The sequence below is a fragment of the Furipterus horrens genome, unplaced genomic scaffold, assembly GCF_987537825.1.
Source record: "Furipterus horrens unplaced genomic scaffold, mFurHor1.1.pri manual_scaffold_3, whole genome shotgun sequence".
NCBI classification, from domain to species: Eukaryota; Metazoa; Chordata; class Mammalia; order Chiroptera; family Furipteridae; genus Furipterus; species Furipterus horrens.
Genome location: NW_028327173.1, coordinates 165,585,868 through 165,608,950, shown reverse-complemented (window position 1 = coordinate 165,608,950; position 23,083 = coordinate 165,585,868). Strand labels below are relative to the sequence as shown.

The 23,083-nt window shown below is 40.7% G+C and overlaps 1 protein-coding gene and 1 pseudogene across 1 annotated transcript in view; one reads left to right on the top strand and one right to left on the bottom strand.

Annotated features, from left to right (window-relative positions):
* The window catches only part of TLN2 (talin 2), a 426,734-nt gene that overhangs the window by 223,942 nt on the left and 179,709 nt on the right, over positions 1 to 23,083 (bottom strand). The window contains exon 6 of the mRNA XM_090270695.1: positions 20,736 to 20,811. The gene's annotated coding sequence lies outside the window, so the exon portion shown is untranslated. The remainder of the gene's footprint in view (positions 1 to 20,735; positions 20,812 to 23,083) is intronic.
* On the top strand, positions 1,996 to 3,163 carry LOC150016599 (obg-like ATPase 1 pseudogene; annotated as a pseudogene).

Sequence of the window (23,083 nt, the reverse complement as noted above, 5' to 3'; positions counted from 1 at the left end):
AGGTAGACTCATTATCCACTGTATCTCATGCTGTTGTGGTTTCACAAAACCCAATCCAGTTTCTAGAAGGCCTGACCATAAAGACCCAGAGCTGGTAGATAACCAGATCAGCAGTGTGCCGTGTCTTAAGAACTTGGCATTCATTGCCATCATTCTCAAAGGTTCAAACAAAGGGAAAGTGTACAGCCACTTCTCTGTCTAAAGAGAGCCTCAGAATCCAGCAGGGATGGAGGGCAGCGTTTGCACTGAGGAGAAAGCACAGAAAACAACACCTCCTGGCAGAAGCAGACTGTGACATCGACCATGTTATACAGAATACTGACTCATAATCAAAAAAAAAGAAAGGCTAGAAAAACTAATCAGCACCTCCTAGCACTCTGAGGAAAGGAAAGAAAACTGCTCTACTAGCAAGACTATATACCAGCAGAGAGGTCTCAGAGTGCAGGAAGATTGTTCAATGACAAATCAACAGATATCTAATACCTATTGGGTACACAGCACTGGGCTAGAAGGGGGGTGCCAGATAGACAAGTGGGGGTGATGATTAGATATGAACAAGAAAGAGAAACAAGATCTCTACCCCAATTTGGAATTATCATCAAGTTGGGGAAAGGGCCTATAAGCTCTGGAATAGATTATGACACACTCAGGGCCAGATCAACAGTCATTCACCACTGACATCTTCGCTAACACGAAGTACAGCCACTGTGCCAAGTCCCTTCAAAATGCTCCCTCCCCAAATTATGTCAGGGCAGGCACTGCTCATCTCCATTTTACTGATTATTAAACCGATTGGGAAAAGTTCAGCAAATTGTTCCTGACTACGTAGCTAGTAAGTGGCAGAGTTGAGAATCGACAGCTGCTGTTTAACTACTAGGTTGTAAAAACTCTCCAGATCCTTCAGAAACTCAAGAATGGTCCCTTTGGTTAGTGAGGGCCTGGTGGCTTCCTGCAGAAGGAAGAGAAATGAGTGTCCAGAGAAACTGAAGGAAAAGAGCCAAGAGCATTAGAAAATAAGGAAAGGCCTTCAGACAAAGACTGGATAACCCTCTAGTAAAATGTGGCTGGATAAAGTCACAAATGTTCACCAGTCACCTCCTATGCCAGGCTCTGGTGATACAGTAATAAGTCAGACATGGTCCCCTGCCCTCCAGGGACTCACCATGTACTGAGGGAGGCAAACACGTCCAAGTGTCTCCAGGCACAAGCCCTCCTGATGCTCAGGCAAAGCTCCTGACCCCATCATTCACACCTGAGGCTACAACAGAGCAGGTGTTTCTCTTTACCAGATGGCATGGCACTGCCAAAAGTCAATAGTATAAAGTCACTTTTCAGTACCTGCACCTCATCAGTTTAAAAGTTTTAGTTTCTTTCTCAAATTTGATTGCATCATCTCAAATTATGAGAAGGAAAGGAGGCTTTAAAAATATTTTAATAGGATCCTATTTTAAATTGAAATATAGAATATAAATGTGATCATGATACGTAATCACACCCCTCCTCTTCTTGCTCCCAGCCTTCCTTTCCAGAAAAATTCAGCCTTAAAGGCACCATGTGGGAAAAGAGGAAGACAGGTGGTGGGGAAGGGGGAAATGGTGGCCCCAAATGGGGAAAAACTAGAAGGACCCCAATGGAGTTATACTGGAATTTAAAGTACTGGTGTGAATTCATGGTTTTCAAAATTGATAGGTGAATAGACAGACAGATATCCACAGAGACATAAATGTTTTTAGTAGTAGTAGTAATGTGTGTGTATACAGTTACACAGTCAGTCAATTCTTATTGTTTGCAGATTCTATATTTGCAAATTCACCAACTCAAATTTATCTGTAATCACAAAACTAAAACTCACAGCACGGTCACCTCTGTCATGTGTGCTGCTCAGCAGAGGGACTGGGCCTGTGCTCTCTCCTCCTTCCTCCCCGCCTCCAGCTGTGGGTAGGGCTTGCCTGCTGTTGCCTCTGAGACCCGCTGTCATCGCTTGCCCTGAGCACAATGTCCCCCAAAAAGGGAGGTGATGGAATTAAACCACATCCAATCATTGAAAGATTTGAAAGCTACTTGAAAACGGGTATTGTTGGATTGCCAAATGTTGGGAAATCTACCTTCTTCAATGTACTAACCAATAGTCAGTCTTCAGAATACAATTTCCAGTCCTGCACTATTGATTCTAATGAGAGCAGAGTACCCGTGCCAGATGAAAGGTTTCATTTTCCTTTGCCAGTACCACAACCCAGCAAGCCAAATTCCTGCCTTTCTAAATGTGGTGGATATTGCTGGTCTTGTAAAAGGAGCTCACAATGGACAAGGCCTGGGAAATGCCTTTTTATCTCATTTTATTACCTGTGATGGAATCTTTCATCTAACACGTGCTTTTGAAGATGATGCTATCATGCATGTTGAAGGAAGTGTAGATCCTATTTGAGATACAGAAAAAATACACAAAGAGCTTCAGCTTAAAGATGAGGAAATAATTGGGCCCATTATAGATAAACTAGAAAAAGTGGCTGTAAGAGGAGGAGATAAAAAAAGTAAAACCTGAATATGACATAATATGCCAAGTCAAATCCTGGTTTGTAGATCAAAAGAAACCTGTTCGCTTTTATCCTGATTGGAATGACAAAGAGATTGAAGTGCTGAATAAAACACTTATTTCTGACTTCAAAACCAATGGTCTACTTGGATAATCTTTTTGAAAATAACTACATTAGAAATAAAAACAAATGTTAATAAAAATTAAAGAGTGGGTGGATAGGTTGACCTAGGTGCCTTGGTCATTCCTTTCAGTGGGGCCTTGGAGCTCAGGATGCAAGAATTGAGTCTTGAGGAGAGAGAAGCATCTGGAAGCGAACATGACACAAAGTGCTTTGCAATGATCACAAAAGCTGGGTTTGCAGCACTCCAGCTGGAACCCTTGTTCACTGCAGGCCCAGATGAAGTGTGTGCAGGGACCACCAGGAAAGAGACGATGGCTCCTCATGCTGCAGAAAAGAGTCACACAGATTTTGAAAAAGGATTCATTATGGCTGAAGTAATGAAACATGAAAAATTTAAAGAGGAAGATTCTGAACATGTGGTCAAGACTGTTGGAAAGTACAGACAAGGCAAAACTTACTTTGTTGAAGATGGAGATATTATCAACCGACAAAGAAATAAATTTTAATTATTACTTGGATAAATGTACAACTTCCAAAAGCCATATGATTTTTTTTTTAATTAAAATTTCTGAAAACTGAAGGGAAAAACAAAGTTGGGGCATGCGAATCTTCTACAAACAGTATTATTTTTGTTTGTTTTAAAATTAAAATGCTGTGTACCTCCAATGAAATGCAAGTTCAATAATGTGAGCAGTGTTGCTTTTCATGTGATTAAGACCCTACTCCAAATTGCAGAAGCTTTTTAGGAACCATATTACTCTCACGATACTTCATTAATCTCCATCATGCATGCCAAGCCAGACACGTTTGACAGTGAGGACAATGTGGCTTGCTCCTCTTTCAATTTACAGATAATGCATGTTTTACAGTACTCCAGATGTCTACACTCAATAAAACACTTGTAAAAACAAACAAACTTACAGCACTTTCCTGGTTATTTGTGGACATATGCAAAGTGGTAAAAACTCTAATGAGTCACCTGATATACACATTCCCAGCGAAGGTCCAAGCCCATGACCGACTGCCTTTTTGTTTCAGCTCTCAAGCTGTAAACAAGTGTCCTTTCTCCAATTTATTCAAGGTCACAGTTTTCACATTTTTTGTTTTGTTGGTGATTTAGCCAATAAAATGCCCCAAGGATAATGCTGTCTAGTGCCTAAGGGCAAGAAGGCTGTGGCGTGCCTTCTGAAAAAATAAATATCTTAGATAAGATAAGCTTCATTCAGGCTAGAGATACAGTTCTGTTGGTCATTGAATTTAATGTTAATGAATAAACCATATATGTGAAATAGTGTCTTTAAACAGAAATGCACATAAAATGAAAGCATAGAAAAAGGATGCATCACAGAGCAGTAAGTGTGACAAAAAAGGAAGAAGCATAAAAGGAACATTCCTCTCCACTAACTCTTCACCCACCCTTACAGCAAAGTACCCGCACCCAAGCCCACAAACCCCCCAGGCTACGGCACTGCCTCCGTCCTCCCCCACTTAGCCACAGTTCCCGCAGGAGTCCTCTGCACAGATGACCTCAAATTACTTCCCTTATTCTTCATCCGGCCACTGCTCAGCACGGACAAGGTCAGTCATGTCTTCCCTGCTGAGAAAGCAGACAATTCCTTTCCCAACCCTTGCTTGTCTGCATAGTACGGGACCACAGTCACTCCCTCCATCTGTCTGAACCCTCCTTCTTAGTTGCCTCCGCAAGCCCTCTTCTCCGCTTAAACCTCATGGTACTTCAGTTCGCTTTCAGTCCTTCTTCTCCTCCTTCACACCCTTGCCTGGTGCATCTCATCTTGCATTCACCAGATCTGCACACAGAGGCCAGGCCTGTCCCTGTGCTCCTTACCCAAGTCTACACGGTATCTCCTCAAGAACTTTCCCCAAGCCTATCAATTCCACCTTACTCGAAAACGAACTCACCCCTGCAGCTCTGCTACCACCCCTCCCAAACCTGCCTCCCTCCCTGAGTTCCTCATCTGGTGTTACAAACATCCATCCAACTGCTAACCAGAAATGGGAAGATCATCCATGACGTGAGTCTTGCACAGCCCCATGCAATCACTTAAGTTCTGACAACTTTAACTCCTAAGTAGCTCTCAAATCTGTCTGTTACAGAAACAAGGGAGTCCAAAAATCCCCAGAGCTTGCAGCTGGGGGATGGGAAGAAGGAAGCAGCTTTTGGAATGCCTCCACATGCCTGAGGCTGGTGGCTAGTGTCTTTCTTATGCAAATGGCTTTAATGCATCCAAAGCCTCAGGCAGATGGGAGGAGTCTTGAACCAGGGGACAGTATGGAGAAAGCACACAGAGCCTACGTAAGGACCTGTGAATGGTCAGAACTGTTTGCAATGCCCACTGCGTCAGATGACGCAGTCAGGGATATATAAGCAGCTGCAGACATTTTAGCTGGGACTCTCTCTCTGGCTCTCGCTCGTGCTCTCACTCTGACACTCTGGCTCTCTGACTCGGGTTCTCACTCGCGCTCTGGCTCTGGCGCTCTGACTCTCTCTGGCTCTCGCTCGTGCTCTCACTCTGGGACTCTCGCTCTCTGGCTCGCGCTCTCGCTCTGGCGCTCAGACTCTCTCGCTCTCTGACTCGGGCTCTCACTTGCGCTCTCGCTCTGGCTCGCGCGCTCTCTCTCTCTCGCACGCTCGCTCGCTCTCAGGGTCTCGCTCTCGCTCTCGTGTGCTCCCTCCACGTGGCTTGGTGAAGGGGCCTTCTCCATGTGGCTTGGAGAACAGGTCTCCAGGCTGCGTTAAGAGGCTCTCGCCATGCGGTTTTGAGAAGGAAAGGAGATCCGCGCAGTTTGCAGGAAGAAGACAGTTTGCAAGGAGGCTGAGAATCCAGGTGGTTCTGCATTGAGAGCTGGAGGGCACCACAGCACAGAAAGGACCTCCCCAATCAGAATTGAATGATTGGCAGCTGCTGGTAAAGCTGAACTGTGTTGGGAAAGTAGGGAAACGGTTTCTCTGACTTCCCTAAAACTAGCCTGGTTTGGAAGGGGGGGAGGCAAGGATATGTGTTTGTGGGTATTTTAAAGAGCATAAGACTTAACAACAGAAATCCGCAAATAACTAAATCTATATAACTGTTAAATAAACAATTCTTTTTCTTTTCACCAAACTCTGGTATTGAGTGTTATAATTTTGGCGGCGGGCAATCGGGCCCCTAACTAAAGAGCCCGTGGGTTTGTTTTCAACTGGAGCAGCCCAGGGGTTCTGTAACATGTCCTCTTCTCTTACTCTAGGATACCAACATCCCTGCCCAAATTGCTGCAATAGCTTCCCCCTGGACTCCCCACATCTACTCTTCTGCCCTTGAATACACATGCCATATCTCAGCCAGTGGTCTTCCTGAAGTTCATATCTGACTAGATCCCACTCAGCTTAAACCCTTTAATGGATTCCCATTGTTCTTAGGAAAAAAAGCCTAAACCCTTTACTAGGTATCATAAAATCTATTTATCAAATTTAACTCTACCTTAAATACTCTGCACCAATAATATTACAATATTTCCCATTTCTATCTTGCTGACAACAATGTTCCTGATATCCAGCAAAATAACTGGCACTTTGTAGACAGTCAATAAATGACTGCTTGAATGAATAAAAGAGTTAATTAGATCTAGGAGAGAATAGACCAACTTAATATTTTACACAAACTCAAATCTTCAAATATGCAAAAGTATTAAACACATGACTCGAATCCTGGGCAAAAGATTAAAAATGTCAGAGTTTGCACAAAATTATTAGCAGCTCAAGGTTAAGGTCCTTGAAGTTAGACACTAAAGAGAAAGAAGGGTTAGGGTTAGGGCTGGCGTGACTCAGTGGATTGAACACTAGCCCATGAACTGAAAGGTCACCAGTTGGATTCCCAGTCAGGGCACATGCCTGGGTTGTGGGTTAGGTCCCCATTTGGGGCATGGGAGATGCAACTGATCGATGTTTTTCTTCCTCTCTTTCTCCCTCTCTTCCCCCCTCTCTAAACTAAAATAAACAAGTAAATAAATAAATAAATAAAATCTTTAAAGAGAAAGAAGGGAGACATATTTGCTCACATTCTAGCAGGGAGTGGCTCTCACTGTCACATGTGACAGCATGGCTTGATTCCACTATACTTAATGTTTGAGGCCTGTTGCCCACAGTGTGTTGAGAGTAAACTCAAAGAGTATGATAATGCATCGCCCCACGGACATACACACAAAAGAAGAGGGGCCAGGGGGAGTCAGGTCTGCTCCACAAAGGGATCCAAAAAAATCCTAATCAAAAGTAGATTACAGGTAAAAACTAAACAGTAAACATCTACAAAAACTCACTTGGTACACGATGCCCTGAAAGGGTCTTTTTGAACCTTTTGTTTATTATTCACTACATTTCCTCAAAAAACCCCACAAAGTTACAGCCATTCTGGAGGCTTGCTAAAGAATATAGGCCGAAGTGCACCTGACTACTGTCATCTACTTCACTTTAGGTACTACTGGGAAGTCAAAGGAGAGATGGAGTCAAGGAAAAAGCATGCAAAGGCAAAAGGAATTAAGGCCATTTTAGCTTAAACCATCACTGAAATGGAATCAGTAATCTAATTAGAAAGAAGGAGTGGGCCGCCATCAGCCTTCAAGCCTCAGAAGGAGGTCTTGATGTCTGTGTGACAAATAAAAAGCTACTATGACTTCTGTGACCCCATGAGGGCTCTGTAGCCCATTAAGCATTAAGAGGGATCTTCTCCCTGGCGGAAAAAGAACATCTAAGAGGAATCCAAGGGTGTTTGAAAGGCAGGAGAAAGCCCACAGCACAAACAAGAAGCAACATCCAAGGGACCCCAGACCACAGGTGAGAAAATTAGTGCTGTGAAGAGACACATGGAGTCTCACCACATGAACACCCACCGGGACATGCGGAAAGGGTACAGGACCTTCTGATCACTGGTGGCGATGCCCCGACACAGATGGCCACAGCCCACCATGAGGCGCTGGCTGTGTGCCAGGCCTGTGCTGAGCATTATCAATACCTTACAAAAAACACTATGGGGAGGGTGCTTTTAACTCCCTTCAACACAGAAGACATAGTATAGAAAGAAAAATTGTGCCAAACTGCATAAATTTAGCAGGTGGTGGAATTAGGACTTGAACCCACATCTGCCCATTTCAAAATCAATGACCTTCTGTTTGGAGTACTGCTTCTAGTTACTCACTTGTGAATGACTGTTTCCACCCAGACCGAAAAAGGGTGTGTCCACGTAAACTCTCCTAAAAGAATCTGACAGTTAGAAAGTTAGTGGGCAATGCCGCAGTGAACAAATACTTCATCGCTGATCTTACACTTGGAGTAGCACAGTAAATGCTGAAGTAATGAATGGTCAGGACAATATTCTGACTTCCCACTCTTCCTGGGGAAAATGAAACATGTGCTCTAGGCCTGGATTCCACAATCACTGAACTTTTTATCATTAATCCACAAGTATTCCTTTCTTAGTGTTACCCACAATAATTCCAACCTAAACAAAGATCTTCCTGAAATGGCAAATGCTGCTATTGACTAGTCATCAGTAACACTATCAACTAATACTAGTTAACTAGTAACACTGGTATTAGACCAGTTATATTATTACTACTATATAAGTCTATCAAAATGTGTCACATGTATTCAGGAAGGCAAATTCTGATGATCTGTCCTTCACACGTGCAGTTGTTGTAGCACGCATACATGAAGATTGGAAACTGAGGCAAACACAGTGAGTTGGCTCACTTGTAGCACAGAGAGGCTCATTGGCCGCTGTGGAGCCCAATGTGACTTAGATCCTACCAATGAGACGGGCTCACAGGCAACTGTGATTGTGAACTGAGCCATGGGGGAAAGAGGCGAGTGCCTGGGCATCAGAGAGAAGCAGTTTCTCGAGAAGCAGTTTCTCTTCGCAGGAGGTGAAGTGTGGGAGCTAGCAGCTCAAGTGCTGGTTTCCTAATTCAGCAGCTTCAGCTGCAGCCACAGCAGCTTTTTCACTTCTGGTAAGAGAAAATGGGTCTGGGGTGGGGTGTCTGGGAGGCTCAACCGGGAGCCTATTCCTCCAGACCTTCTAAGGATTCTGGAAGCACTCACCGCCTGGATTAAATCTACTTTAGCTTTAACTCCCTAAAGTAGATTTTGTGTTTAATACAGGAAATGTGAGCAATAACAAGAAGTTCATCACTTTTCCTAGGTTATTAAATTCATAAAGTATTAGGTATAAAATACTTAAGCCACAAAGGACAAAGAAACAGACTCAATTTGTTTCAATTATATTTTGGTATAATATCATTTGGGCTAGGGTAATTCATATAAACTACAGTATACACAATTTTATAAACTTAAACCTACACTATAATTTACCTCATGCATAAACATGAGATAACTTGACCTAGTTTCTAATGTATTCAGCTCCTTCTTGTCTGCATGAATCTGCAGTGACATTTTAAAAGTGGCTCTAATAATTTCCATTATATGAAAATGCATTTTCATTGATATCATCTTTGATTTTTCTCCCACAAACAAAATACTGTTTTCTCAACAGTTTCCTGCAAATGTCATAGGAAACAAGATGTACAAGACAGATGATACAAAAGGTTCACCACTCAAATGGGGCTCAATATTGGGTTTCTTGATGGGAATAAGGGCGGGAGGAGAAGGAAGCAACAAAGAATGAGCCTATTTTGCCCGAGTACACATGACATGAGACAGTGGGTCTGGCTCTCTCTTTATATATAACTTGTGGGTAATTATAGAGCACAGCTTTTTAAAATAAATATGAATTGCATATCAGATAATATAATGCTTCTCTTATAAATACTTCGATGCTTTCTGATAATTCTCCAATCCCGAGTAATAAAGAAAAAAAGAAAAGAAATCCACTTCTATTCCCACAGCCACCTTTCAACTACATTTGCATTGTGACCATCAAAAGCCTCCTGAACCTGGGCTCCATCCCTCTGACACAGTCCTCATTAATCCACTGTTCATAATCCTTCTGAGCAAGGCTTTCCTGTGTTAAAGAACATTCTATGTCTCCCAAAAGCCCAGAGCAGAGTTTGGAAAACTATGACCCACACGCTAAGAATGGTTTTTACATTTTTTAATGGTTGAAGAAAAAATAATCAAAAAAGAATTATATTTCATGATAAATGACAATTATGAAATTCAAATTTTAGTGTCCATCAGTCTAGTTTTATTGGAACATGGCCACACGCATTTATTTATAATTGTCTACGGCTGCCTTTTGCAATTCAACAGCAGAGGTGAGGGGCGAAAACACAGATGGTAGCCTAAAAATATTTATAATCTGCTCCTTTACCAGAAAAGACTGCTAACTCCTGGCCTGGAGTGGGACATCCACAGCCCTTGGCCAGGCAGTGCAGGTTGTGGAAACCTGGATGTAACCAACCTTCCTAAGCCCTATTTTCTTCCACTTAAAGATATCATGTCTACTCCAGTGGAACGCTCGTCTTCATTCCTCCCAAACATACTCCCTTTCCACTGCCCGTTCCAAAGCTCTGTTCAATCTCAACAGCTTGTAGACATCCTTCTGTCTCTTCATGAAACATACCGTACATACATTTAACTTCTGAGGTTAAAAAAAAAATGATTGTAAGAGTGGCCAACACTATTCTCCACAGCACTATTTCTAATAGTAAAAGATGGAAAACGCCCAAAGTTCCACCGATAATAAGTTATAGCAAATCCACAAAGTGGAGGACGGTGCAGCTGTGTGAAGGGGTGGGGATTTTTCTATATGCGCTGCTATGAAACCAGCCAAGAGAAACTAAGTGAAAAAAGCAAGATGGAAAGAAGTATGTGCAGGGTACTATTGTTTATCTAAAAAGGGAGGGTGATATAAACATGAAAGCACACATACATTTGCTTACATATTTTAAAAAGGTGCAAGAGTAAATCATATATATTTTTTTCAATTGCCACAGATGGGTAGGGAGGAAACAGAATGGAGAAAAAACTGGGGTAAAAGCAAACAGCTCTGTATATGCCTTATGTTATAGATGAGGCTTTGAAACCTTGACAATATTGTGCAAAATTATTTAAATTTAAATTGAAAGTGGGAATCTCTAAAAAAAGAAAAGAAAATGAGATCAATGAACTTGACTATGTATGCAGTTGGTGGCACAATCACAGAGAATAACTATTCCAAGTATCTTTAAAACAGTCTGTTGTGTGTGTAAGCAGAGATAAAGCAGATACAAAAACATGATGGTATTACTGAACTGGGATTCTGGGTGGACAAAAGAATATAAAGTTGGTAAAGCTAGTAAAAACCCTGGACCACTGTACTGTTCCCCTAAATTTCACTTAGAAGTGTTAGTATGAACTGATAATCAATTTTATCTCTGCTCTGCACACAAAAACATATACATATTGGGTTGGCCAAAGAGTTCATTTGTTTTTTTCCATAAGATGGCTCTAGTAGCACTTAGCTGTCTTTAACTTCATTCAAGACCATTTTTTTAGATTGTATTGTGACAGTCGTCATATCAGCATGCATCTTTTAAAAAACTTTCCAAACTGGTAAATTTTTGTGTAGCCATTTTAATTTTGAAGATGGAAGAAATTACATAACATTTTCATACATTATGCTTTGTTATTTCAAGAAAGGTAAAAACACAACTGAAATGCAAAGAAAGCTGTGACTGAGCAAATGTGTCAAAAGTGGTTTGCAAAGTTTCATGCTGGAGATTTCTCGCTGGACGATGCTCCATGGTTAGGTAAACCAGTTGAAACTGATAGTGATCAAATTGAGACAATAATTGAGAACAATCAACATTAATATCATACCAGAGATAGCCGACATACTCAAAATAACCAAATCAATAAAGTTATTGGTGAAAATGAAAAATGTGTCTTTTATTTTCTAGAAAAAACTAAATGGGCTTTTTGGCCAACCCAGTACACACATGCATATTCCCCAGTCTGGTCCACTAAGATCTAGAAACAATGATAAATGTAATAGTAATAAACATTCCTAATATCTATATTGTGCTATGGCTTCTTAAATAAATGGTGAATTTAAGCCTGAAATAAGAAATGGATAACACAATCCTGCAATATTTTGTTGTACCACAAAGTATAGAAAAATACAAAAATACAAATCATGTCGAAAGAACTTGGGAATTAGCTTCTACTGGTCAAATACGGGAGAATTCGAGGATCAATAAAAATATTAAGTTGAAATGCATAAATTACATTTACACTGAAAAAAGAAAAAAAAAAGCCAAAAAAAGAAAACCTCAGTGATCACTTTTAAAGGATGCTCCTAGAGAACTCATTGTTTTGAAAATAAAGGGAAAGTATCAAGCATTTATCCTGACTTTCCTATATGAACCCCAGGGTAAACAAATAGTTAAGATTCAATTTATTTTTATGTAAGTATTCTCGTATATAAACAAGGAAGGAATGATAGAATTGGAGTATCATTTTTTTATACTCACTAATGAATTAAAGGACATAGGCAATAATCATCAATGAACGATACGTGTTTTTTAATGAAAATACACAGTATGCCTATTATGTAGGTAGCCCTGGTGAAAACAAACAAATAAAAAAATGAAAAACCCAGATCTGAATCTGACTAGAGGCTGGAGCTTTAACTCACAAATTACAGAAAACACAAAGGACAGAGAAGCATGTTAAGTGGCACCATCAAAGAATCGTGACAATCCAAACTGGAAAACTATATAGCATAGTTTTTCAACCTCAGCAGAATTGACATTTTGGGCCAGATAATCTGTTATGAGGGGCTGTCCTGTGTTTTGTGGGATGTTTAGCTGCATCCTTGGCTTCCACCCACTAGATGCCAGGAACAATCGTCAGTGGTGATAACAAAAAGTGTCTCCAGACTTGCCAAGTGTCTCTAGATGGGGCAAGGGGATCATTCCTATTTGAAAATTTCTGTTCTGAAAATACAAACAACTCAGTTTCTTCAACAAGCAAATCACGGGGTAGGTGGGGGTGGCAGGGGGAGACAGAAAAGGAACCTGTAATTAAAAGGGGATTAGAGACATATCAATCATTTGCAATATGTAAACTTTATCTGGATCCTGATTCAAAGAAACTTTAAAAAATTACTATAATGCAAACTGAGGAAATTTGAACATGAATTTGATATTTAATATTATTAAAGAAGTACTGGTAATTTTTATGTTTTTGGTGTGATAGGGTATTGTAGATAAATTTTTTAAGCCCTCTCTTTTAGAGACATATATTGAACTATTAAAAGAGAAAAAATAAAATAGCAAAGATGTACTTCAAAGTAATCAGTAGGAGATGCTGTGACTGGCGTGGCTCAGTTGGTTGGGTGTCATCCTACAAAGCAAAAGGTCACAGGTTCGATACCCAGTTAGAGCGCACGCCTGAGTTTGGCGCTTTGTCCCCAGTTGGGGCATGTGCTAGAGGCAACTGACTGATATGCTCCCTTTCTTTCTCCCTCCTTTTCCCTCTCTCAAAAAATAAATACATAAATTTAAAAAAATAATAATTGGTAGGAGAAAGAATGGTATGTATAGATGAATTAAGACTGGCTAAGAATTAATCATCATTGAACTGGGTGATGGGCACATAGTTCACTATACAATTCTCTTTACCTTTGAATATATTTGAAAGTTCCTAAAATAACAAGGGATGAATAAATCAGCCTGGTAGGCAGGTCCTCTCCCATTCCTCTCAATGAGCATGTAAGTCCCAGAATGACTAGGGGAGGGATGTAAGAATTTATAGTTCCATGGGCTTGCTCAGTTTCTAAGTGCCTCTTGGGGTCCTATCTGGATGCCGAGAGTACCTCTACTGTTTATAACACGGCCCTTAAACACGACAGCCAACTACTTAGCTGCAAGCTATTCTAAAGCTGTGAGAAAAGCCCACTGTACTGAACTGACTAGGAGATGGATAACCTGCATCTAATGTGACATCTTCTTAAGGGATGTTCACAAGCAATTTTGTCTATAAGGGATTTCTGACTTAAGCACTAAATTTACAGGTTCACTTCCAAGTAAAGTGTAAATTTTACTCATCCTGGAAGGAGCCAAGTCCCCACTAGCCCTAAACAGCCCACCTCAGCTCCTCAAAACTTACATCAGCTAACCTGGAAATAAATGCCGCTTGCTTCTGAAGACCTACTCTACACCCTGTTAGAAACACCCACTTCTTTCTCTGAATTTACTCTCTTCTGCTTATTTCTCATAGACATGTCTGTGCTGCAGTCTTTCTGGAACATGCAGACAAACAGAACAAGGCCCGTGCCATGATATCCTCCAGTGCTTCCTCTGTGTCTAAACTTCTGAGAAGAGTGGCCAACAGAGAGGATAAGAGCCTCACTTGCACACAGCTTGTGCCCTGGGCCTGCATTAGACTTTTCACAGGGACAGCTGAATAAACCAAGCATCCTGGATGTCCTGGAGTCAGAAGTTCTCCTACATGGGAGACTGAGTCGTTCTTCACTGCTTAGAGGTAAAAAAATGAAAGAATATATAATGTATTGGGGGAATACTTAAGATCTGGTAAATAAATAAATAATATATATATATTAATAGTATATTTTTATCTTATTTTTTCCACTACCACTTATCCCCCTTATGCCCACTTCCACCCCCACCTCCCCCCTACCCCCCACCCCCCGACCCCCACAATCACCACACTGTTGTCTGTGTCCATGAGTCCTTTTTCTTTACGAAAAGACTTTTTAGCCCTGGCTGGTGTGGCTCAGTGGATTAAGCACCAGCTTGTGAACTGAACAGTTGCTGGTTTGATTCCCAGTCAGGTCACATGCCTGAGTTGTGGGCCAGGTCCCCGGTTGGGGGCATGTGAGAGGCAACGATTGATGTATCTCGCACATTGATGTTTCTCTCCCTCCCTTCCTCGCTCTCTAAAAGTAATAAAAGAAAATTTTTAAACAGACTTTTAAACTTCATTTATTTCCTTCTGTTGCTGAAGGACTGGGTTCTAATCAAGTCTTCTAGAAGCTACATTTCTAGATGTAGAATAAAATTTTGATCAAGATTTAAATTGTCCTACTAGAGTTGTCCCTCAAAATCACTTGTGCCCAAGTGTCACTGGACTTATATAATTGTGAGGATCAGTGATCTTTGTATAGTGGAACCAAAAGTTCCTCACAGAGATGAGTACTCTGCTCAGCACTCTTTCCTACCCTTACAATCAATCAATTAATATAAAACTAAAAATTACCACATCAGAATTAATCATTGCACTATCAGTGTTAACATGGGACAGCTTATCATCATCAAATGTGAACAGGGAACATCCCCCTGAGTCACCACTGCAGCAAGGTAAATACTGACCCCTCTCTATTTATTAAGTCCTAACTTCACTAAGGCCAGATACTTCCTCCATAAATACATGAGGCCCATCTCTGAAGATTTCGCTTTCCTTCCATACTTACTTGGGGAATACTTATAGGTCAGATGTTTGGGGATGAAGCCCTGTTTGTGCTGAGGCAGCACATGTTAATGCTGCCACCTTGACCTAAAAGAGGCAACAAAGGAGGCACCCCAACCATCGCCACCCACTCAGTGAAAATACATTCATGGAGAGACCGCTGGTTCCACTGCTAAAGCTCCATCTGGGTCTGCATGGTGAGGAGGGAGCAGCTGGAGAGGGAAAAATGACAACATGGCATGAGGGACCCACCTGCCCAGGGCACCTGCCATCCAATTTACTAAATACAGTTACACTCGAAGATTTATGCAGATCACTGCATTCATGAGAGAAAACAAAGTGTTAAAAGTAAAGCTTGACTGTTTTTCCAACCTTTCTTCTAAAATAACTACCCGAACACGCTGTAAATTAAGATAATCAGATGTACCTGACTCACACACGTACTTCAGGCTCTAAGAAAATACCTAGATCAACAACCACCATTGACAAAGCACCTGCTTCTCACTCCAAATACTCAAAGGGAATATTAACTAGGTAAGGATCCTCCCATTCGCAGTCACAGAATTCTGTACAACGAGCTCCTGGCCACGCAGCAGCCACAACAAGGAGGAGGTGGGGCATAAGCAATGTTGAGTTTCCTGGAGCAGCTCTAACTTTCTGGGGAAAGATGGAGGTCTCCTGAGCAAAGTATGTAAGATGTCTCGAAGACACAAGTCTTTTCTAGCCTGTGACACCGCAGCTGGCACCATGCCCCCTGCCACGCCCAGGACCTAAGATGCACTTCCCAGTGGAGGCCTCAGAGGCCTCTCATGCAGATCTCAACATCTTGTACAAAGTGTCAATGACGTGTATTCCATGGAGCTGGTGTGAGGGTTTCCTCAGACACCAGGCCTCATGCACCTAGGTGCCTGACACCTCAGGCCCTCAAGGAAGGATGGCTAATTTCAGAGACCAGGCGACTGCCCATTCAGAGACACCAGGGCCTGAGGTTACTTTTCCAACAGTAGTAACAAGCTTTTCCTGGCCACTAGCACTTGCTTAAAAGCAGGCGACACACAGAGATCAAAATGCTCTGGCTGCAGGTGAAGGATGGGAGACTGTGGGAGTGAGACCTACCAAAATGAAGTGGGGTCTTAGTGTCAGGTGAGAAGACTGAGCGTAGGAAAACTTGAGGCTTTGTTCAAGGCAGCTGGTGACCCGTGAAGGGGAGAATCTGTGCTCCGTGGAGGGGCCACAGTGTGAGGACATGAGGCTCAGGGAGGAAGGAATATAATCCCACCATGCCATTTGGCTGCCATGGGAACAGCAGCTACCTAACTGTGAGAGAGTAAATGCTGCCTCTTGCTTTTAGCATTCAGAATCCAGTTACAGGTAAATCATGGAAGCCTTCACCGGATTACAGAACAGAATACAAATATTACCAACTGTGAGTATATAAAATTAAAGGTGTAGCTGCCCAAAATGGAGAGGGTGGAAGGGAGGGGTGAGTACTACACAAGAAATAGTGTCTCTAGGCGACAACAAGAAGAGGCTACATGTGTCATCTGAGGGCCACACGGAAGGACTGAAAGGGTGAGTCAGTGTGGAGAGGGAGGGAGACAGGGATGGTCACAGTGAGCTAATCAGGAATCACAACAAGATACCCAGAATCTGCCTTTAAATCCAATAAAATGAGAAATGGTGCTGTAAGCATAATATTTATACACATGGAAATCCCCACAAAAGCAGGAAAGAGGATCTACAGGAAAAAAAAAAAAGGTAGTTGCTTTTAAGGAGCAAGCTAAGTGAAGGAGGTAGAGTAAGACATATTGCTTTTCTGTTCTGTAATGTTTTCTATTTTTAGCCACTTGCATACATTACTTTGACTGAAAAATTTTTTTTAATAGAAGATCCTCTATAAAACCATTGTTTAGATCAGAATGATTTTACTCCAGTTTTACCAGGCCTTACAGTGGTGTGTTGAGACCACTGCAGATGGACTTACAGTGTGTTTACTTTATTTTAATCTTAGTCATGTTTAAACTCTACAAGCACACTAGTCATTTTATGGTTCTGAAAACTGTCCAATTCTGATTTGTTGTAAACAGAATAGAATAGCTTTGGTGATTATTCTAGGTCTCTAGAATATGGGACTTGGCAGGAAAAAAAAAAGTGATTTTTAAAGGTTCACATTCCACAGTGGAATAGTTAAATGCAGGCCCAAGTATTCCAGAACATTTGAGTCTATAAAATCCAATCAACTCTTACACAGAAATGGCTGAAATCTTGAGGGCTTTTTAACTTTGATAGAAATGATAAGTGTAATTAGCCAAAAAGCTTAAGGAAACAGTACATTCTACAACAGTATGCCCATGGACAAGCTTAATTATGAAAAGCAATCTGGAAATTGTTATTGTGTTGTTCTAAAACATTTACTAAGCACAGACAGCAGAGTAAGGACCCCAGCACATGTCTGGGAACCCTGACCGAGGAGATGATGCTAATTAGCATGATGTTAATTAGGACTCCCAGTTACTCAAGGAGCCAGCAGTTGGGGGAGCCAGTGGCAGCGCCTAGTCAACAAGCAGAGTAATCCAAAGCCAGCTAATGAAGCATGGCAGGAAGACAAAAGTGCATAACAAATTACATTTTTAATGGAGAAAAGTAAGCAAGGAACAACTTATCTTTACTGACGTCACTGCCTTTAAATGTCTGATACAGAATGACAGATAGCTATGTAGATCTGCTTTGAATTTTATAGATTCAATAGCTTCTCTAAACAGCAGTGGGAACTAAAAATTCCCAGAGAGCCAAAAACAATGTTTTTCATTTAAAATTGGTTTTTAAATATTTTTCTTACAAGCCTGCAGGGAAAATGGAGATAAGTTTGGAATATTACAATTATTCTCAAATCTAGACCATACCCCAAGTCATTAAGTAAAATGCTAAACAAATCATTTATCATACACCCCCAGGCTCCTCTACTCATTCACGTGTCCATTCGTGCACACACAGTCTCTCTCACATACAGGCATGCAACCCTTTAAAGCATCATATTTATTCTCCTGAAGCACAGCTGTTTCAAATTCTTAATTGCTCATCCCTACAAGATCTTACCCAGCATGGCCGGGCCTTCTGAAAGGCTCAGAACATGATTGATTGATTGCATTGTTCATTCATTAAACTTTATTCAGACTTGGACTGGCCCAAATCCCTAAAAGCAATTCTCTTTCCTCTGGTTTATGTCAAAATAAAAGCTCCTGCTAGCATTTAGTCAGGTCTTTAGACACTTCCAGAAATGTCAGAATTTCAGGTAGTCTCTCATATTCCTATGTTTTCAAGACAAATGTTTCTGCTGTTTTTTGATAAAACTTTCCCCCCAAAAAAGGGAATGAAATAAATATCCTCGGAGTAGAAGCAATCCAACTGAGGCATATAGATCGGACAGTAAACCCAAGGTTGGTTGATGGAGGGAAAACCACCAGGTAAATCTGTCAAGTTTCATTTGAGTTTCCCAGAAAATAGACATGTAAAACAAACAAAAGCCAGAAGTCATGAAGGTAGGAATTCTAAAGGACTAAACCACTATGTTCCAATCAATGTAGACCCTGGTACAACTTCACAGAACTTTAGAAGCAGCCAGGATTAGGCAGGCCTTTCGGAATAGGGGGTATGGCTGCCCCTTCCTCACATTATTTTACTGTCTTAATAATTCAGCCCATTATTGCCTCTGTCCTCCACCCACCCTGACCCCACACACATCCCCACATCCCAGGGAGAAGCAAATGGTAAGGCTAGTTTTCCATTCTGTACAGCCCCACAGCATAGAAGTTCATCTGGCACGCTCTTTTCAGATCTGAAAGCTTGGGAGAGGCACGGATCTGATGCGTTCCCTGTCTAGTGTGCCCAGGCCCTTCAGCCAGACCAGACCACCTACGAGCCTCTGCAGGTTCTCAAAGAACAAGATCCACACCAGGATACCCAGAGGATCCCATGGCAGTACAGCTCCTTAACTCTTCCATCCCCATTGTACATCTAACCCTCTACGGCCCTCCATAACTCTTGCCCTTGACCACACCCCAGTCTTGTGCCCCCTTGCACTTGGTTTTGGATTGGTCTCCCTGGAGACGTTTGGTCTACCTCACCCCGAGCTCTCAACATCCCCACATGGCAGGCAGAGGCTGATATGTGAAATATCACCTCATCAGAGGCTGCCTGCAATGTGTAAAGGGAAGATTCTGTATACTTTTACTGGCCATATTGAACAGTCAGTTTTCATTTTTACATTGACTTCAAGGTGGCTCACAGCTAAATTTAATGTTCACATGAATGAACCATTTTTATCTGGGTTTCCCAATAGAACAATTTCTTGTCTTCTGTTTGACCTCTAACCTCTCTTAGTTGGAGCATGCTAGCTGTCATGGCATTTTCTGGAAATAGTGGACAAATAAATAGAGTACATTTTTGTCCTATTTCAGAGGAATCTAAAAGTTTTAGAGGCAGAAGAGCCCTTAGTAGTCATATATCCCAATATTTCCCAAATGCCAGTCCTCAGGCCAGTTCTGGCTAATTCCCAGCTAACAGTCACTGGTCAGCAGAGTAATGAGAAAGAGGTGGGAAAAAAAGAGCATTTCCATAATGCTAAATATATACAACCTAAAGACAAATTTATGACTTCCTACTCTTTCAGTATTAAAATATTTCTTCTCTAATGAAATGATATTAGTAGACAGTAGCTGTTTTTGAAAATAAATCTTTATGGAAAACTTTTCACACAAAATAGAATAGTATACAAATATATAGTAAACCTTCACACACTCATCCAGCTTTAACAACTATCAAGTATATTTATAAGTAGCCCCCTCAAATATAGTAAAAATCAGTCCTGAATTTTTTCCTCTTCTACAAAATCTGTAAGTGTGGGAACAAGCATGCTGATCCAGCCCACACATTTTACAGTAAGGACATGGAGACTAGCAGCAATTAACTGATCGGTCCCCAGTTGTACAACTGGTTCGAGCACAGGGCTGGTACGGTGTGCCGTGATACGGGTTTTGAGAATAGAAACCAATCTTTTCCCACCTATCAGACTTCAGTCAAGGCGTGCCCAAGACCTCCAGGAGAAGGCTTTCCCCCTGCTCAGGTTGTCTCATATACACCTGCTGGAGATCACACAGCCACAACCAGGACAAGCAAAGGGGAAAGCCAATCACCTATTACCCAAGTTCACTTTATCTCACACAAGAGCAATCGTAAACCATCCCTGAAGAGCTCCAAGAACAACAAGCAGTGTTTAAAAGAGTAGGATGTCATAAATTTGTCTTTAGTGCAAAGACTATTGGAAGTTTCTACATTAATTCCTTACCCAGCACTTAAAAAGAAAAAAAAGGTTTATAAAGCAAACATATGTGAATGAACGAGAATTCATACAATAACGTAAAAAATCATCTACTCACCCCCTCTTATAAACTCCCCATCATCACCCCACTGAGTACCAGGAGGAGTATCAGATTGAAATGAAAGTAATGAGACCAGGCATGTACACTCCTGCCTCACAGAACCATGGTAAAAATCAAGCAAGACATTATAAGTGACAATGTTTTAACACTCTATAAAACTTGACCAATACAGTGGGTGGCCAGCTGATAAGAATGAAATATCTTTTTAAAAGGACTCACCTAAATTCTCAGTTTATGGAGAATCAATTTCCCTGAAGATATCCTGAAGCATCTGAGAAGCCTTCAGCAGCAATAACTAAAATAATAATAAAAACCATCAGAATCAAGTTATGTTACAGACATCAGTTTCTGAAAAAAAAAATCTATACATTTGGTCATTTCCCCTTCACGAAGCATGAAAGGAAATAACTCAGGAAACAATGAATTTCCGCTGCAACACATGGGCTGGGAATTTTCTTTACCAACAGGGAATTGAGGTCCCAAGACACTTATTTCGAAGACCAAAATTGTTACTGTTGGCAAAGAGGCAAAACACATAATTTTCTTCCCTGTAGTAGAAAGGCTTAATAGTTTTGAATTGAAACAAAGACCAGATATATACATCCCCTCCCTGCCCCCACAAACATTTAAAACAAAAGTCTCAGGCACTGCAAATTAGCCTACATGAGTTCTTCTTGTCCTGTTCACTTTTTTCCTACTTAGTTCCTTCAACACATCTGTGAAGCGGCTCTTTCTTGCTTCAACTGCTGCCTCTTCATTCCCAGTCCTCTGAGGCATTGAAAACTGACCATTTAACACCTTACTCTATGGAAACCCAATATGAAACAGAGAAGCACCACAATCAATTGTAGAAATCAACAAAATGAGCCAGCCACAGCTAACAAATAGAAGTCTGAGTGAGAACATGCATATGAATCAGTGAAACAGAATAAACATCCCATTATAGAACCAAGGATCTCTATGAAACAGACCAACCACGTGGAATCAGATCTGGGTAGGTAGGTATGTGAGGCTAGTTAATAAATGATGTTGGTTTGCTATTTAGGAGGAAGAAACAATCTAGATCTATCTCTCTTCCTACTTATAATAAACATAAACTCAAAATTGAATCAAATGAATACTAAAAGAATATATGGATGAATAGTTCTATAATATAGGGATAAAAAGGCCTTTCTTTTTACACATGACATTATGACATCAAAATCTGAAACTATAAAGGATTGAGACATTTGGCTGGCTACATTTTCTAAAAATTTCAAATATATGAATGGTAAAAACAAATCAAAATAAAAACCAAAAACAAAACACTGATAATTTGGTCAAAAGATAAAATAAGAAACTAGGTAAAATATTTATACAAGAAACTTATAAAAGGTTGCTATTCTTATTATGCAAAAATGTTTTACAAACCAATAAGGAAATGAACACTCCCCTCAAAATAGACAAAACCAATTAACAAACTTTCTTATGGAAAGTTTGAAAAACTAATAATGAAAAGACACAGCTTTAGAACATTGAGATCTTATTTATCACCTGTCACACTGACATATTTACAAATGGACATATCTCATGAAGTAGCCACTTAAACAATTAGGCCAGCATGTAAAATGGCATACTCTTTGACCCAGAAATCTTTTTTCCAAATAAGTTACTCAGAGTAGATTATTGTATAAGCAGAAAGATGGTTATACAACGCATTGTTTATGAGGAAAAAAAGTAAATGCCCCAAAGTTCCACAATATAGGACACATAAACAGCACAGACACTGAAAATCATGGAGGTCTACATTTCTTATTATGAAAAGGCATCCATGATATCCTTCTGAGTGAATAAAACAGGTAAACAACCAAAAACAGCTGATTCCATTTGTATGTGTGCACATGTATGTGTCCATGTGTGAGTGCATGTGCACATATGTGTTTTTCTGGATGTACTAAGAAATATGTAGAAGGATGTTTATCAAAATAGTTATGATTACCCCTGATTATCAGAATTTTAGATAAGCTCTACTTTGTTTATACCATTAGAATTTCATATAATGAGAAGTTATTTTTCCAAAAAATACGATTGAGCTATTCTTTAATCTCATGCTCAGATGTAGTGATAAACAGCACAGATTTCTACTTTCCCTCTCTGTCACCTTTTCTCTTCCTTTAGTAAGGCTGGTGTCACATAGGTGCTTGTGGGGAACACTGATTGGAGAGTTCCCTCCCTGATCCCCGGGTCCTGTTCATGCCTAAGGGCCACTTCATCATTCCCTTTGGGTTCCTGAGACACACCTGTATTCTTACTATAATTCTCTTTTTATCTAAGCTAACTCAAGCGAATTGGTTATTGTGACCAAAGGAGCCCCACTAATACAGTGCTGCTTTTTATTTTCCACTTCCTCAATCACTCCATCCCATTTGAAAACAGAACAATATATCCTGCAATCAAATTAATAAAGATTTACAGTGTTATGTACTGTTTATGACCTATAACTGAAGTAACCGAAACAAGAAACTGTAAGCTAGTGGTATAATCAAGGCAAAAAAACTACTTTAAGAGACAGATCAATTCCTTCCTGA